The following is a 16994-nucleotide window of genomic DNA, read 5'->3' on the forward strand; positions in this document are numbered from 1 at the left end:
CTGATTTCCAACTGCTGCTCTGGGAGTCCCCGCTGGCCCCTTGCTCCTGGGGTGTCCCCCTTGGGTCGCCCCTTGCCCTGCCCATCGGCGCCTCCTTCTGTGAATCTTCCGATTCGCTGGAGAGGCTCATGGAATCTATCGGGCTGCTGTCATATTCTCCTACGCTGCCCTCGGATTGCTCCCCCTCGCTCTCCATCTCCTCTCCTCCCTGCGCTCCCGCTGAGTCCCTGACACCATGCTTTGTAACCACGTTTTTGCACCATTGCACCCCCAGGCAACAGTGGGTGTGTGATTTTTGGGGGGCAGGCTGTAGCCATGGACATGCTATGTGCTCTAATGGTGAATTTGGGCTGACCCAATGCAAAGATCCTGTGGATCCATGTGGATCCATGGTTTGTAACCACGTTTTTGCACCATTGCAGCCCCAGGCAACAGTGGGTGCGTGATTTTTGGGGGGCAGGCTGTAGCCATGGACATGTTATGTGATCTGATGGTGAATTTGGGGTGACCCAATGCAAAGATCCTGAGGATCCATGTAGATCCATGCTTTTTAACCACATTTTTGCACCATTGCAGCCCCAGGCAGCAGTGGGTGCGTGATTTTTGGGGGGCAGGCTGTAGCCATGGACATGCTATGTGCTCTGATGGTGAATTTGGGCTGACCCAATGCAAATATCCTGAGGATCCATGTGGATCCATGCTTTGTAACCACGTTTTTGCACCATTGCAGCCCCAGGCAACAGTGGGTACGTGATTTGGGGGGGGCAGGCTGTAGCCATGGACATGCTATGTGATCTGATGGTGAATTTGAGGTGACCCAATGCAAAGATCCTGAGGATCCATGTGGATCCATGCTTTGTAACCATGTTTTTGCACCATTGCAGCCCTGTTTTTGCATCAGATCATTGCTATGTGATCTGATGGTGAATTTGGGGTGACCCAATGCAAAGATCCTGAGGATCCATGTGGATCCGTGCTTTTTAACCACGTTTTAAGTGGGGAGGGAAGGAAAAATATAGAAGGGACAAGGAGCATGAGAGGGGTGTGCGGAGAAGCAGCTGGCTAAGAATGCAGGAGAGGGGTTTAAAGGGGGGGGATAGGAAGGCAAAAGTCCACCCACCCACTCAAGCCAGCCCTCTCTCTCTCTCTCTCTCTCATCTGCATGTTTTCCGCTGCCTGCCGAGTCCCCAGACGCAGCAGCAGCAGCAGCAGCAGCACCACCGGAGCAGGGACGCTCTGCTTTCCTCTCTACTTGCCTGGAGGGGAGGGGTTGCCTGGAGGGGAGGGGATTTCACTGCTCTTTGTTCTGTCTGAGCAAACAGCAACCGAAACAGAACGGGGTGGGCAGTAAGACCCTGAGGCGGAATGCAGGAAAGCAGCAGCCTCCTCTCCTCCATGACGGCGCAATATGATTTTTGCCTGATCTTTGCCATGCACTTGGGACAAACGGCTCCAGGGACCACACATTCGCTCTATAACACGCACAAACATTTCCCCTTACTTTTTAGGAGAAAAAATCTGCATGTTATAGAGGGAAAAATACGGTAGTTCCCTGTCCCTATAAATGTAGCTCTGCCCTCCTCAGGTCTTAGCCTTGTTGCTTTAATAAAGAAGTGTTACTAGAGAACTGTCTCCAGCATATTATGTCAAGAAAGCTAAAATCACAAACCCCACGTCACAACAATTGGCGTCGAGGATGGGATCCGGAATGCTGAGGAGCGGTTAAACGCAGCCCTGCCTCAGAGTCCGGATTGTAGCTAAGAACAAGACTCACTGGCCAGCTGAGAAGACGACCCTGCCCACAGGACAATGGAGAGTCCAAGGGTATTGGAGCCCTTCCAGCCATCAGGGCCCCACACGTGGCAAGACTACGTCGAACGCTTCGAGTTCTTCTCAGTGGCTCAAGGGATCACCGATGCCAACAAAAGAAGGGCCACATTCCTGAGCTACTGTGGGCCTGAGATCTACTGTGGGCCTGAGATCTACTGAGACCAAGATGGCCTGGCGGATGGAGTTTCATAAGAGGCAGCAGCATGCTGGGGAGTCTGTATCTGCATTTCTAGCTGAACTGCTGAAGCTCGCTCAGCACTGCGACTTTCAAGATCTGGAAGAGACTCTCCTGGATCGGTTTATCGGTGGTCTGAGCAGCAAGAAAGCCAGAAGACGCATCGTAGCTAAAGAAGTTACCCTTGCTTCAGCCTTGAAGGAGGCCACCGCCACGGAGAATTATGAAAGAGAGGAGCTTGATGCCAGTCGCAGGGCCCCTAAGCCACAGATAGAAGTTGTGCATGCCATGGACGAGCTAGAGGCTACTCCGAGCCAGAGCCCAGTCCGTGGGGTCGAGTCAGTGTGTCAGGCCTGCACAGTGCGCAAAGATCACAGAGGCAGGTGCCCTGGTTGTGGCGGAAACCATGAGCGGAAGAGTTGTCGTTTCCGGGATGCTATGTGCCGGACGTGCGGAAAGACAGGTCACATCGCCAGGGTCTGTAGATCGGCGGCGTTGGGAGCGACTGGAGCACCCAGACTGGAGCATTGCAGATCGCCCACAGAAAACCATGTTCTAAAGGACTGCCACTACGTAACGGAGATCAACGGGAGGGTCGTGCAGTTTCCAGCGCAAGGCAAGGCACACGTCAAGGTGAAGATTGAGGGTCAGCTGTGCGACGTGGAGGTGGACTCCGGATCTGGATTTACTATCGTGTTGGACCAGACCGCGAGGACATTCTTCCCCAGGGGTAAGTTGCCCCCTCTGGAGCCCTTCCCGGCAACTTTGCAGTCATACTCAGCGGGCCGCATCCATGTCATGGGAATGTGTGCCGTGAGAGTACAGTTCCGGGACAAACAGGCGGTACTCAAACTGGTGATTGCGAAGGGCAGTCGCCCCAGTCTCCTGGGCACTGACTGGTTCCCCGCCCTGGGACTGAGTATATCAGGGCTTAATTCAATCCAAACCTGCCCTGAGATGAGCAAGGCATTATGCAAAGAATTTGCTGGTCTCTTTAATGGAAAACTGGGTTGTTATAAAGGGCCCCCAGTTGACTTTGAATTGGACCCTGGGGTGGCCCCAATCCGACTCAAACCAAGGCGAGTGCCATTTGCACTGCAACCCAAGATCGAAGCAGAGCTGCATAAATTGGTCAAGCAGGGAGTTCTCTCACCCGTGGACTCCGCTAAGTGGGAGACTCCAATCGTCACGCCCCTTAAAGCAAATGGGGAAGTCAGGATCTGTGCTGATTACAAATGTACTATCATTAAGGCACTCAGGGGAAACTCATACCCCATTCCAGTCGTATCACATCTGTTGGCTAAACTGGCTGGGGGCAAGGTGTTCACCAAAATTGACCTGGCACAAGCTTACCAACAGCTGCCAGTAACCCCACAATCAGCGGAAGCACAGACTATTGTCACACATAAAGGGGCGTTCAGAGTTAACAGATTACAATTTGGAGTTTGTGTGGCCCCAGGGATTTTTCAAGGGCTCATGGAACGCCTGTTAAGAGGTCTGTCGGGGGTCTTGCCATTTTTTGATGATGTTTTGATTGCTGGAAAAGACCCACAGGAGCTGGTTGCGCGTGTCCGTGCAGTGTTGCTCAAGTTCAAGGAGGCGGGGTTGCAACTAAAAAAGGAAAAATGCAGTTTTGGGGTGCCAACTGTGGAATTCTTGGGGTTTAAAATTGATGCATCAGGCATCCACCCCACAGATGCTAAGGTTAAGGCCATCATCGAGGCACCACGACCACAGAACAAGATGGAGTTGCAGTCATTCCTGGGACTTATTAACTTTTATCATTCGTTCTTACCCCAGAAAGCTTCGGTAGCTGAACCATTACATAGACTGTTGCAGAAAAAGAATGTGTGGCGATGGGGGCAGGAGCAGCAGAAGGCTTTTGACTCCTTGCGAGGAATGCCGAGTAGCAAGAGCGTCCTGGCTCATTATGATGAATCGAAGCCGCTGGTCCTGGCATGTGATGCCTCTCAATACGGCCTGGGGGCGGTGCTGAGTCATAGGGAACCGGATGGGTCAGAAAAGCCCATCTCTTTCTATTCCCGTACGTTGTCGCCCACGGAGCGCAGCTATGCTCAAATTGACAAAAAGGCGCTCGCAATTGTGGCAGGAATCAAAAAGTTCCATGATTATGTGTACGGTCATCATTTCTCCATTGAAACGGACCACAAACCACTGTTGGGGTTGTTTAACCCGAACAAACAAACGCCACAAATTCTCTCCCCCAGAATGTTGCGTTGGTCTATATTCCTGAACGGGTTCCAGTACACCTTGACCCATGTGCTGGGGAAAGGGTTGTGCCACGCTGATGCGCTGAGTCAATTGCCCCTTCCTGGCGGGAGCAATGAGGATCCTGCTCCAGCGGAGCACATAATGATGCTGGAAACACTTCCGGGGGCTCCTGTAACGGCTACTGATATTGCTGAGAAAACGAGGAAAGATGCTGTTCTCTCCCGTGTGCTCACTTGGGTGGGGAGGGGGTGGCCAGGTGGTCCGCATGAAGACAAATTCAGGCCTTATGCGACAAGGCAGCACGAGTTATCCATGCATAAGGGTTGTCTCCTGTGGGGAGATAGGGTGATCATCCCAGCACCACTGAGAAACAGGGTTCTTGAGACGCTTCACATGGGACACCCGGGAATGGTCAGGATGAAGTCGCTAGCCCGATGTTATGTGTGGTGGCCTGGAATGGACCAGAATATAGAACAATGGGTACGAACATGCAAGGCATGCCAAGAGGTGCGGCCAGAAGTGGCCAGAGCACCAGTTCACTGGTGGGAGCAGTCCAGATCTCCCTGGAGCCGGCTGCACTTAGATTTTGCTGGGCCATTCCAGGGGAAGGTCTTTTTGGTTATCATCGATGCTATCAGAGCTGCCTCCAGGTCCCAGCTCACAGAGGACCAATGCTAGGCTGTAATTATGTACAAAAGTCTTTATTGAGATTCAGTTTCCATTTTAAAGCCGCAGCGTGCAGCTCTACGTCTCGACCTTAGACCGGCGAAGTCCCGTCTGAGTCTCCTCCCCTTCCACACCAGTTTAAGACCCTCGCCTTGCTCCACCTCTTCCTAAGTTCCTTTCTCCTCTGGGCCCTCCTGCCCGCTAGGGTCTCATCCTTCCTGGACTCCTCTGACGCTGACCCTGACGATTCTTGCCCCTCCTTCCGGCGGGCTTTAGGACCTGGTTCCCTATCCGGGCTACCTTCTGTGCCGCTCGCCTGTACCTTTGAACTTGGCGCGCGCGCCCAGCCTGCAACTTTCCTCTTGACCGTTAACTCGCTCTCCGATGGAGGCGTGGTCAACCCTGACTCATCTTCTCTCGCTGGTGGTGCATATGTGGGCTCTGACACCTGGGACTCCTCCCCCCCCCACTACGCTCTGGTGGGGAAGCTGGTCCTGATTTCCAACTGCTGCTCTGGGAGTCCCCGCTGGCCCCTTGCTTCTGGGGTGTCCCCCTTGGGTCGCCCCTTGCCCTGCCCATCGGCGCCCCCTTCTGTGAATCTTCCGATTCGCTGGAGAGGCTCATGGAATCTATCGGGCTGCTGTCATATTCTCCTACGCTGCCCTCGGATTGCTCCCCCTCGCTCTCCATCTCCTCTCCTCCCTGCGCTCCCGCTGAGTCCCTGACAGATGCATATTCCAAATGGTTAGAAGTGGCGATGGTCCCTAGCATGGCATCAGCTGCCGTAATCAAGGTGTTGAGACAGCTGTTTGCAACCCACGGGTTACCTGAGACCATTGTATCAGATAATGGGGCTGCTTTTGTATCCCAAGAATTCAGGGCATTCTTGGCTGATAACTTCATAAGATGGGTCACATCCGCGCCCTTTCACCCGTCCTCCAATGGGCAGGCGGAGCGCATGGTAAGAACAGCCAAAGAATCCATTGCGCGCTTAATGGAGGGTAACTGGTCAGCTCGCATCGCGCGAATGTTATTTTTGCAGCATGCGACGCCGTGTACTGCGACGGGCAAGTCGCCAGCTGAGCTGCTCTTGGGTAGAAGATTGGTAACGGTGCTGGATTATGTCCACCCGGATAAAATGCCAAACCGTAATTCAAGAGCAAACCCCCAGGCTGAGACTGACACAACAAGGTATTTCGCCCCTGAAGATCTGGTCTGGGTGAGGAACTATTCACGAGGTTCGCGGTGGGTGGCTGGTGTGGTCACCCGGGCTAGTGGACCTGTGTCCTATTATGTGACCTTGGAAAATGGGGAAGTTTGGAAGAGACATATAGATCAACTGAGGCGCCGGGCGCTCAGCAGGGAAGAGTCTGATAATTCATCCCTGGCTAATGACGCAGAGCTGCAAGACCAGACTGAAAATGGCTCAGAGGTGCATTCACCAGGGGCTTCAGCAAATGAACCAGGGTCTGCTAGTCCTCAGGATGACGAGGTACAGGTAGGGGACCCTGAGATGTCTGGGACTCCATCTGTTCCTGACGAAACCCCTATAGCAGCCCCCCTACCACAGGTGACACCCAATCCAGAACCGGCAACACCTGTTGTCAGGAGATCAAGTAGAAGTTGTAGGACCCCACAGTACCTGAGAGATTACGTCTGCTGTGCTCACTAGGGGGGGAGGGGTGTTGTGTATTGAGTCAAATGATTTTATATCTGTATTATTATTGTCTGTAATTGCATTAGGGTAAAGTAACTGCCTTTTGGTTCCAGAGGGTACAGCTACTATTGGTTCATTTAAGCTGCTGTATTTGGATCCTCTATCTTATTGGTTGCCTCCAAAAGGCAGGACTGTGATTGTCTGATATTGTTCCCTCCAAAATGTATCCCTTCTAGCTAGTTCCCTGTCCCTATAAATGTAGCTCTCCCCTCCTCAGGTCTTAGTCTTGTTGCTTTAATAAAGAAGTGTTACTAGAGAACTGTCTCCAGCATATTATGTCAAGAGAGCTGAAATCACAAACCCCAGTCACAACACTATGATTCTATGATTCTATGAAAAAACCCCCAGGGGTAGACTTTGGTGATATGGCGCCCTGAGCTAGGAAACAGCAGGGCTTGAGCTGACCTCTTTGAATTCCGAGGTGCCAGGAGAGAGCCCAGCTTCTATCTACCATAAGGCCTATTATGGGCTGGCATTGAAGTTACAGTGGCCTCTGCCAAAGCTGGCTTCTTCAAAGTACATTTGCAAGCCATTCTGAGGCTGCCTACCCAGAAGCTTAAAAATGGTTACAACTTCTTCTTTTTTTAACAATTATATTTTATTGTTTCAATATTTTAAAAATCATATACAGTCAAAACACAATTTTGACTTTTCTCTTAATTTTCGTCAACTTCCCACCCTGTTTTCCATGGAGTTGTTGTTTCTCTCCTGCTGCACCCCATCTTCTGTTTGTCAAATCATAACCCCAGTATTATAATCCAATTACTTACGTTGCTCATAGCTCAAGTCCTCCTTACGAGTTCAGCGTACTATAATCCGGAAAAGGCCTATTTGCCCACAAAACTGCTAATTTTGCCAGTTCTGCATAGTCCATTATCTTACTTATCCCTTCTTTGGAACTTCTTTTTCCTTCCATTTCTGCGCATATAGAATCCTAGCTGCTGTTGTTACATATAGAAACATCTTTAACTAATTATATCGAATAGCAGGTCACCACAACCAAAAACTGCAGTATCTAGCTCACCATTGCAATGATAACCTCTAAAAATATAATTGAGACAAGACAATTAATCAGAAATTAATCAGAAACTATTCACTTTGGTTATTGTTAGTGGCTGTGGACATGCCATAACATTACAGCACATGACTCCTTCCCCCCGATAATCATGGGAACTGTAGTTGACCTCTAAACACAGTGCTATAGGTCCCAGTGCAACACATGCCTGGCTTATCCTAGAGATCACTGTGTGCAAAATTTGCGATGCCACTTGAGCCTAATATTTACCCTGCAATGCCAACCACCTTTGCCCAGGACAATGTACGACACCCTGGACTCAGCTCTTCAAAAATTATTAGAATTTGGACTAAGAAACAGGAGAGTGTTCTGGAAGGAAGGATATTTTAAAATGACTAGATCAGAATTATGAAATGGGGGGGGGGGAATATATTTTAAAAACTCTTCCAAAAATCCCTTTAAAAGAATCAAGTCTTTAAAAAAAAGTCCTAAAAAGTATTTAAAAGAATCCTTTCCAAAAAATTAAAAAATTGTACCGTAGCCCCTTAGAGGTAGGTAGTTGGTCTACCTAGCTGAATCTGGGGGGAAACAAGAGAGAAGAACGCAGGAACAAGTGAAAGAAACTTTCTCCTGACAGCGAGAACATGGAAAGGCCTCCCCAAAATTTTTAGTTTGGAATGTATAATTGGCTTTATTGTTTGTATTATGATGTGGCAAGAATTGATTTGATTTGTTATCATTGGAATGTTACTGTCAGGGGCTCAGGAGCAGAGGCACAGGGAAGAGAGGAGATGGAGAGCGAAGGGGAAGAATCCGAGGGGAGCGTAGGAGAAGAGGACAGTGGACCGAGGGATTCCATGAGCCTCTCCAGCGAATCGGAAGATTCACAGAAGGGGGCGCCAGTGGCCAGGGGTAGGGGGTTCCCAAGGGGAACGCCCCAGGAGCAAGGGGGCAGCAGGGACTCCCAGAGCAGTAGTTGGAAATCAGGACCAGCTTCCCCACCAGAGCAGAGTGGGGGGGAAGAGTCCCAAGGATCGGGGCCAGTGCATTCCCCACCAGGGAGAGAAGATAAGGCAGGGCTGACCACGCCTCCATCAGAAAGTCGGACAATGGAGGAGAGGTCAGATCCGTCCAGTGTCCCGGAAGAGGGAAGCAGTGACCGAAGTAGTGTAACGGTTAGGAGAAAGGTCACTGGGCTGGCGCGAGAGGCAAGTTCAAATGTACAGGAGCGTGGGACAGCAGAGAATGAGGATTGGGAACCGGGTCCTAAAGCCCGCCGGAGGGAGGGGGAGGAGCTAAGTGACTCAGCGTCGGAAGAGTCCAGAAAGGGCAATGCCCCAGCAGGCAGGAGGACCCAGAGGAGGAGAGAGCAGCGTAAAAGGTGGAGCAGGTCTAGGATCTTAAACTGGTGTCATAGGGGAGGAGACTCAGACGGGACTTCGCCGATCTAGGGTTTAAGACGTAGGGCTGCACGCTGTGGCTTTGAAATGGAAACTGAACTTCAATAAAGACTTTTGTACATTACTACAGCCTAGCGTTGGTCCTCTGTGAGCTGGGACCTAGAGGCAGCTCTGACAGTTACTAATGGAGAATTAATTTTAAAAATATTCAATCCATTAAGAAGTTCTTAGTTCATCTTCGATGAAGGTTTGCCGGATCATAAATCAGCAAATATAATGTCAATAGAAAAAGAGATGAGCAAGAGGTCTCCTTTCCACTGACATCATCATTCCATCATGTTGTCATAGTGCTGTGACCTCATGTCTCCAGGGGCTTGGGGGCCCTTAGCAACGCTGGTACACAGCGACCTCCATAGAGAGTGAGTGTGTTTTCTTTTTCTCCCCAAAGTCAGTGTGGTATATTTAGTTTTAACTTGACATTTGTGTTCCCTTTTAATAAGAATAAGAATGAGAATTTTTTATTTGTATCCTGCTCTCCCAGGAAGGACCTTTTAGGCAGAATTTTGTTCCAAAGCCAGAACCATTCTGCTCTTTCAGGGGTTGGCCAGGGTAAAATGTAGAAATTGGAGACAGAGCTATTTGTGGTGGTATCATTACTACTCATGGAATTCCTTACTAATTAAAGTCTCCCTGATTTCACAAGAGGAATAACCATTCTCTATATAGCTCATGTCTGGGAAAAGATGGCATTTTCCTAAGGTCTTACCATGAGGGTGCAGTAAATGAGAATTGGCCCTTAACAGCTTGCTTGGTTCCCTCCCCTGTACGTTTTAGGCTCACGTTCCCTTTTTCTCTGGGATGCGGTGCAGGCTGTGATTTGGGCTGACTTCCCAGAGAGCCTCTGTTGTAAATAAAAATTGCCCTTTTTCCTTATGGGGTATCCAAGAGCCCATATAGAGTCCTTACATGGGTTCCTTATTGGTAGGAGAAGATAACAGAGGCCAACCAGAGAATATTGAGAAGCAAGGCAGCTAGTAAGCTTGATCTTTATTGATCTGTTGCAACAGGGTGCTCCCCTCACCCGCAGGAGAGACGAGGAACCCAGAACAATGGTGCGCAAGGCCTTACATGGACTCTTGAAATTGCCACCCTGCAGACCAAGACCACCCCTGGAACATCATACATACATCACAGAAGGGGTGTAACCTAAGGCCACCCCTCAGATACATCACACCTACATCACAGAAAAGGCGGCCTAAACAGAAATTTAATGTTGGTTTTGTCCTTGTTTATCTCCTGTCTGGCAGGTTACTTGATTGGATTGCCTGGGGAGCCTGGCCAGTCTTTTGTAATGATAAATAGTTCCTGAGCCAGGTCACAGGCTCACCCTATTCAAACACAGACATACCCTTAAGACAGGATTTGTGAAGGAAAAGACAATGGGGAGGCTTTTCCAATTTGACCTTGCAGAGAAAACATTTGCTCAGTTTAGGAATCAAAATGGCTTCAGGTCCAGTTAAAAAAGATTTAGAAATATGGTCTAATTTGAAGCTTTCCTTGTTGGGTCGAATTGCAGTTATAAAGATGAATGTATTGCCAAAAATGTTATTTTTGTTTCAAACTTTACAGATTGTGGACAAGATGGATTGCTTCAAGAAGTGGCAGAGAGAAATCTCTAGATTTGTCTGGCAGGGCAAAAAGCCCAGAATAAAATTTAAAATATTAACTGATGCGAAGGAAAGAGGGGGGTTTGCCCTGCCGGACTTTAAACTTTATTATGAATCAGCAGCATTCTGCTGGTTGAAAGATTGGCTGCTTCTTGAGAACACTGACATTTTGGATTTGGAAGGCTTTAATAATGCTTTTGGATGGCATGCATATTTGTGGTACGACAAGGTTAAAGTGCACAAAAACTTCAAACACCATATTGTCAGGAAAGCATTGTTTAATGTCTGGATTAGGTACAAAGATTTATTGGAAAATAAGACCCCAAGGTGGTTGTCACCCATGGAAGCAAAGGCTCTGAAAAGACTCAATATGGAGGCCAAATGGCCGAAGTATTGGGAGATATTAGAACAGGAAGGAGATAAAATGAATTTGCAGAGTTTTGAGAAATTAAAAGACAAAGTGCGAGATTGGCTTCATTATTATCAAATAAGAGAGGCCTATAATTTGGATAAAAAATTGGGCTTCCAGGTGGAAAAATCGAAACTGGAGACAGAACTGTTAGATCCTAAAACTAAGATCCTTTCAAGAATGTATAACTTGCTGTTGAAACGGAACACTCAGGATGAAACAGTTAAACAGTCATGATTAAATGGGCACAGGACATAGGTCATAACATTTTGTTTGCTGACTGGGAAAAATTGTGGACCACCGGTATGAAATTTACGGCATGTAATGCCCTAAGAGAGAATATTATGAAAATGATCTATAGGTGGTACATGACCCCAGTCAAGCTTGCTAAAATTTATCACCTGCCTGATAACAAATGTTGGAAATGTAAAGAAACTGAGGGTATTTTCTTTCACCTTTGGTGGACGTGCCCGAAGATTAAGGCTTTCTGGGAGATGATATATAATGAACTGAAAAAGGTATTTAAATATACCTTCCTTAAGAAACCAGAGGCCTTTCTCTTGGGTATAGTTGGCCAATTGGTGTTAAAGACAGATAGAACGTTTTTTATGTATGCGACAACAGCAGCAAGAATACTTATCGCAAAGTATTGGAAGACACAAGATTTGCCCACCTTGGAAGAATGGCAGATGCAAGTAATAGACTGGCAGAACTGGCAGAAATGACTGGCAGAATCCGAGACCTGGGAGAAGAAGCGGTGGAAGAGGACTGGAAGAAGTTAAAGAACTACCTGCAGAAACACTGCAAAGTTTATGAATGCTAAAATGATGTTGGACATAAAAATAATATGGCATTAGTGATACAGTGTTAAAAAGTATGCAAAAATGCAATAGAAATAGGGTGAAAGACTAAAGTTATATTATGTCAAAAGTAAACAATATGCTAAAGGTGTTTAAACATAAGGAGGAAAGATCGGAGACATAATAGAAGTGATTTTAATAATTAGAAATGAGTTTTTAAAGAGGGTAAGGATTTTCTGTATTTGATTGGACAAAGAGGAACACAAAAAAGGGAGGCGTGAGGAAGTCAAGAAAGAAAGTTTTGTAAACATGAATTTAAAAATTGGAGTTTTTATTTTTAATTTTTTCTTTTTTCTTGATGTGTATCTGTGATTGTTTTTGCTGTTCTGTATTTTTCTGATGTTTCTTCTTTTTCTGTAAAAACAAATAAATATATTTTAAAAAAACAAAACAAAATGGCTTCAGGTCGGTCTTCCTGTGCTGATCTATGTATGTGCGCCTATCACACCATCCCATGAGCGGTGTGAGTTGTTCAACTGCATTCTAAATGACATACAGCATTACCAAACCAATAAACAGAATATCTAGTCAACCTTCAGCTGAGGCTCCCACAAATGAGAGTTGTTGTTTTCAACACAACAAAGCCACTTCCGAACCTGGCGAGGAGTTGGGGTTGTGGGCTTCATGCCCACTCCATGTGCGCGGGGGCTGGTTCCAGCCCCCGTGAGACTGAGGGAATCCCAGCTGCGTCGTCAACCCAGCCAGCCAGTTGGGTGGCTGGGGGGCGTAGCCTGCCCTATTAGGGCCGGCGCGGCCGGGGCTCACCCTCTTTTCACCTGGCCAGCCATCCCGCTTTGGTTTGTATTAATGTTGTTTTGTCTCTTGCTTACCTTTTCTTTAGGCTGTGTATCTCAATTCCTTCGGTGATTGATTTTCACTTGGATTTACTCGCGCATCGGTGTTGTGCCTCCCATCGGATTGCCTGCCTCAAGCCCACCCGTGTTCCAGGCAGCCGCTTTGGCAGCCAGAGCCATTTAGCTCCGAAACAGCAGGGCTGAAACTGCGCTGGAAAACCCCATCGACCGGGTGTTCCCTTCTCTCTAGGTGGCTTCTCTGCAGCGGAGCTTTGCGGAACACGGTTTGCACGTTCAGCGCCAGCCCATCGCCGTTTAGTCCTTTTACTTGGAAGCGCACAGCTTGCCCGACAGATCAGGTTTGGCTGGGGGTTCTTATTTCTAGCCGCATTTGCAGGGTGGTGGGGCACCTTTAACGTTTGGGGGGAGCTTGGTGGAGCAAAAGGAGGGAGGCTTAAAAGGACACGTCTTTGTCGCTACCCCTTTGCATTTGGTACTGGCCGCGTTGCCTTTGCGTTCCAATGGTTGCTTCTTCACCATTATACCTTTCCAAGAACTTCAGCCAGACTTCCAGATCGGATTTTACCTCTTTAGATAGGCGAACCCTGTGATGGGGTGACCGCAAGCCTGCTGACAACCTTGCGAGGCAGCCGCAAAATGGGTGGCCTGGGAAAACCACCCGGCAAGCAAAGTTCAAATGGCCTAACGGCTGAATCTGCCTGAGCGTAACTTTTCTTTTCTTTTTTTTAATGAATATTTATTGGCATTTTCAAAAAACCACACAAAAACAAAAGTAGACAAAAATAACAAAAATACAAAAATCCAATTCTTAAAAAAACAATTAAAAACACATAAAATTTCAGTTACATATTTTCATTTAACTTGTTTCTCAGACCTCCTTACACCTCCCCTTCTTGTATTCCAATTTAAATTATTAACTCAGCAAGTCCTTATTACTTATTTCTCAACTTTAACTTAATAATTTAATTTTAGCATGTTGCTATTTTACTTTTCCTCCTTCCATTTCCTCAATTTATTTTTGCAAACCTTATTTTCATTTAATTTAGACCATTTTAGAAACCAATTTTAACTTATCCAAACTTAAACCTCAATACTTATACATCATTACTCATTCTTAAACATTTTTCCTAAAGTCGACCAAAATTTCCCTTCCACGACTTTCCCAATTTCCATACAGATAGCAAAAAAATAAAATAAAAACAGAGCAAGTTATAATTATATACCCTTTGGATTCCCAAACTCCACCCGCCCCTTTCCCGGTTTCAGTCCCCAACAAGTGTCCATCAGTTTCAATATACTGTTTAGCCTGGAGATCTCACATCCGAGGCTCTTAAATCTCTTTCAATTCCTCTCTGCTGGTCTTTTTGATAGTCCTTAATGTTAAACCCCAAATCTCGGAGAGGCTCCGGCCCAACAGGATCCATGTTTCTTCCAGCCAGACCTCCATACTTAAAAGTAAAGTCTATGGGGTACTCCAAATCTTGTTTCATACTCTTTTCAAATCCAAATGTCCCCAAAGCTTCAACTTCCATCTTAATCAAATTTATAATCCTTCGGTCTTCAGATCTCCACACAAGGAGATCTCTCAGTTTTCCGCTCTCCCATTCAGGCCAGACTTTCCATATCAGGTTTTTATTTTCCTTTGTTGCCATCATGTCAGGCCTCAAATTGCAGCTCTCCTTTAACATCTGCAAAATTACAGCTGCTCCTACCTTTTCTTCAGGGGCAACATATGTCTCCTCCATATTCTCATGGCTCTCAAGTTTCTCTATTTGTTCAATTGAATGGGCTTCCTGCTTCAAATCCTTATCAGATTCAACAATGTTATTTACTGTTAAGTCCAAAGTTGTGACGTTTATAGCCAAAACATCGATTTGGCCTTGTAACTTTCCCAAGAGAACAAATGTTCTATCCAATTCAGCCTGGATTTTCCCTCCTCCAGCCATTCTTGTAATGTCCCTAAACCCCCTCTAGGGGGATTTTGGTTCCTTAATGTTCCTTTCAGCTCAAATCCAAAAATCAAGTTAGTTTGTATCAGCCCTTCCTTATTTTCAACAAATTGTAACAAATATAACCAGCAGAAACAACAGAAACAAAGTTCTCTTTTTCCTTCTGACAGCTAACTTGACAGCTGTCAAACTCTTCAATACTTCATCAACAGGCTCTCTCGCGGGACGCTCCCGGGTCCGGGGGGGGGGGGAACTTCAGCTCCCAAAGTTAATCTTTTATCCTCCAGTAAAATTTATTATAATGTCAGAACGTGAAAGTTAAAGTCTTTTAGAAAAAAGAAATAAAAGATTCTCTCGACCTTAGTTAGCAGGTCCTTTGCTTTAGGTTATTTACAAAGGGGGGGGGGAACTTCCTTTTTAACCCTTCCCCGCTCGTTCCTGATTCAACAAAATTTTCTTTAAATTCCAATTTCCGTACTACTCACGGGTTGTTACTTTAGAGTCCAATTGTTCCAAGGAGAAAGTCACTCCGCAGAAGGAGCAGTCTACTCACAGCACCACGCCGCACCCCGTCCCTGTTCCGGAGCCTTTAGAAAGGCTCCTTCGCAGATTGGGGGCGCAAATGGTGCCCACCGAGTCACCACGCTCACAGGCATCCACGCCTGTGATTTTTAAGGGTCCCCGCGTGGCTGCCGCAGACAAGACCCAATCCTGCGGAGCCGGTTCCCTCCAGAGCTCAGAGGGAATCCGCCATTAGACGATGGCGCTAACCCGGAAGTCCCTGAGCGTAACTTTTCTTAGAGGGAGAAGTTGCTGAATGAGGTCCCTAAGTGCACCCATTTTTTCACTAGGAAGTTTTGAAGTTTGGGCGACTGTGTCCAACTCAATGCCTAGGTAAACCATAGTTGTAGCTGGGCCCTCCATTTTATCTGCAGCCAAAGGTACTCCCAGCTGTCCTGCTAAAGATGTGAAGGCTTCTTGAAGGGCCGAGCACTTATGCCTACTATCAGCTACGAGAATAAAGTCGTCCAAGTAGCGCGACACACCCTCAGAGCCTATTCTAAAACGAAGCGCCCAGTCCAAAAAGGTACTAAATGCCTCAAAGGCTGCACAGACCACTGAGCAACCCATAGGCATTGCTTTGTCTACAAAGTAAGTAAAGGTAAAGGTACCCCTGCCCGTACGGGCCAGTCACGTCCAACTCTGGGGTTGCGCGCCCATCTCGCTTAAGAGGCTGGGGGCCAGCGCTCTCTGGAGACACTTCCGGGTCATGTGGCCTGCGTGACGAAGCTGCTTTGGCGAGCCAGCACCAACACAGCACACAGAAACGCCGTTTACCTTCCCGCTATAAAGTGGAACTTATTTATCTACTTGCACTTAAGAGTGCTTTCGAACTGCTAGGTGGGCAGGAGCTGGGACCGAACGACAGGAGCTCACGCCACCGCGGGGATTCGAACCGCCGACCATACGATCGGCAAGTCCTAGGCGTTGAGGTTTTACCCACAGCGCCATCCGCGTCCTGTGTCTACAAAGTATGCCCCGTCAGATTTAAAACCCAGCCACCGGAAATCTTCCGGGTGGACTGGCAGGAGTCAGAAAGCAGACTCTATATCACATTTCGCCAGCAACGCACCTTTTCCAAATTTGCGAATAAGTTTAACTGCTTGGTCAAATGAGGCATACCTCACAGAGCAAAGTTCCTGAGGTATCACATCATTGACGGACCCTCCCTTTGGGTAGGATAGGTTGTGAATCATGTGAAACTCACTGGGTGCCTTTTTGGGGACGATGCCTAATGGGGATATATGCAAACCCTCTATGGGAGGGACAGAAAAGGGGCCGGCTGCCCTCCCTGCCTTAATTTCTTTAAGTATTTTCTTGCGCACCACTTTGGGCATCTCTCTAACTGATTTCTGATTTGGTGGGTCACCTGAATTGGGGGGGGGGAAGCAACTGGGATCCTAAAACCTAAACTAAAACCTTCCCAGAGAAATAATGCAGCTGTTCTGTTGGGATAGAGATCCAAAAGGGTTTTTAAGGCTCACGTACCCTTTTTGTCTGGGATGCGGTACAGGCCGTGATTTGGGCTGACTTCCCAGAGACATCACATGAGCGGTGTGAGTTGTTCAACCACATTTTAAATGACACACAGCATTAAAAGGTAAAGGTAAAGGTACCCCTGCCCGTACGGGCCAGTCTTGACAGACTCTGGGGTTGTGCGCCCATCTCACTTAAGAGGCCAGGGGCCAGCGCTGTCCG

General features: G+C 47.5%; 1 protein-coding gene and 1 long non-coding RNA gene across 2 annotated transcripts in view; both read left to right on the forward strand.

Annotated features, from left to right (window-relative positions):
• The window catches only part of LOC307203992, a 273126-nt gene extending 261311 nt beyond the window's left edge, over positions 1 to 11815 (forward strand). The window contains exon 3 of the long non-coding RNA XR_013833428.1: positions 11736 to 11815. This is a non-coding gene — a long non-coding RNA (uncharacterized lncRNA). The remainder of the gene's footprint in view (positions 1 to 11735) is intronic.
• Positions 1 to 16994, forward strand: part of LOC307204602 (maestro heat-like repeat-containing protein family member 7) — a 371363-nt gene that overhangs the window by 291808 nt on the left and 62561 nt on the right. The gene's annotated exons all lie outside the window — the stretch shown is intronic.

Source organism: Podarcis cretensis (genome assembly GCF_951804945.1).
Source record: "Podarcis cretensis genome assembly, chromosome: 15".
Taxonomy (NCBI): Eukaryota; Metazoa; Chordata; class Lepidosauria; order Squamata; family Lacertidae; genus Podarcis; species Podarcis cretensis.